Below are 1,856 nucleotides of genomic sequence, written 5' to 3'. Positions count from 1 at the left end.
TATTAGAGTTGTTCTCCTCATCTGCCTGCACATTATCTGTATCTTTTCTAACAAATATTCAGGGGTTAATGTTGAGAGCTTGGGTGGATCCAATTGGTATTAGTGAACTATGTAAATCTACCATGAAGCAAGAGCAATAATGTAAGCAGAATGCCCTTGCTTACCTAGACATAAATTCTAATTTTGCATCTCTAGGGAATCATAAAATCCTATAAAAGATTGGGTTGGAAGGGACATCAAAGATCCACTCCCCCTGCCATGGGCAGGGACATCTTTCAACAGACCGCCTTCAAGTTTTAAGTTCCCAACAAAAAAGTGAACATATGATAATTATTTTCATTTAAATACTAGAAAAATTATGTCAAGCCTCCAATAAAGGGTATGATTTTCTTCATAGATCCACAAACACTGTTATCAAGTCATCTCATACAGCTCGAACAACAGTGTCAAACTGCAAGCATAGGAGGACACCAAACACTTTCTTGCAAAGGCTGTACAGGCTGCACTGGCTGTGCTGGAAGCCATACTGCATGAACCCAAAAGTTCAAAAAACCCAGTTCTGTCTTCCTCATGGGACACAGGGATGGCTCATTGTGCAAAGGGAGCCTGCAAGTGTCGTGAACTAGAGCTGCTTTTCTCAAAGAAATAGCAAGCTTCTCCAGACACATTTTCATAGAGGTTAAGACTTCAGCAAGACTTAAAAAAATAAATGTTGAGATATAGAGAAAAAACAATCCTAGAGAGAAAGGGTAAAACTTGACAGACTCTTGGCTGAAGATGCTCTTCTAAAAATACATCCCAAATGTAAGAAACACCCCTCATAAAAATGATGTGTTCATTACTGAAAAAATGTTTTATATAAACACATTTATCTTTTCTTATGCAGAAATATTTTATCAGAAGATTCCCAACTGACCATAACCTCTTCTAGTCTCCACTCACTTGTGTGAAGAACAGTTTGGGGAAAAATAGTAGATGGTGGAAGAGAAGCTTTTTAATTAATAAGTTTAACTTCCAAAATTGAGCAGCATGACCTCTTTGCAAATAATTTAGAATAAGATTTAAGATTTTTTTTCAAAGCAAGCCACGAAAAATAACAATTACAAATAGTTATTGAAATTATGTCTGAACTGGGGAAGGTCTTTACACCTTCCAGCCTGCGCAATGGATTTTTTAGGTGCTACACAGTGTGCATGGAACTGAGCCCACCTTTAATCCTAAGGTTCATCTGCCGGGGCCAAGAGAGCTTGGATGGTGGCAGCGAGGTCCTCAAGGTGTAGATGGATTGCCTTACAGGGCTAACGAGCTCCATCTGCCCGGGGAGTGTCCTAACCAGGAATCGAACCCCGGGTCTCGGCATTGACAGCGCCGCGTCCTTAACCACTGCACCACCAGGGGCACTCCCTTCCCCAGTTTTTTGTTCCTGAAGACTGGCCATTACTAATATTAATGTCATTTGGGGGCACAAAGAGAACAAACCTTATTTACTAAAAGGCTGTAGGGCAAAACAGTAGGATATTCAGAAAATCATGTAGGGGAAGAAGACATAGTTTGTTGTTTTAATTTCTGAGCAACAAGAACAGTATAATATCTATTTTGTAGAAACAATTAACCAGGAGGGTCATAAGAATAGCCTGTTGACCCCAAATCTTACTAAGAAAAATAATATCCAGGTATTTTTCCTTTATTATGGGCATTATTTCAATGCCTCTTTTACATGCTGCATTTTTTTTAGAGAGAGAAACATCCTGTGAGTTTACAGGCTTTAGAAAGAGCCAGAAAATATCCTCAGGTGGTTCTAAAGGATACACAGCAGCTCAATCAATAGTATTTTTCTCCTAGCATGCTAAGTAAAT

The sequence above is a fragment of the Empidonax traillii genome, unplaced genomic scaffold (assembly GCF_003031625.1).
Source record: "Empidonax traillii isolate 1590-97213 ecotype Southwest subspecies unplaced genomic scaffold, ASM303162v1 scaffold411:size1093445, whole genome shotgun sequence".
NCBI classification, from domain to species: Eukaryota; Metazoa; Chordata; class Aves; order Passeriformes; family Tyrannidae; genus Empidonax; species Empidonax traillii.
This window is presented reverse-complemented; position numbering follows the sequence as displayed.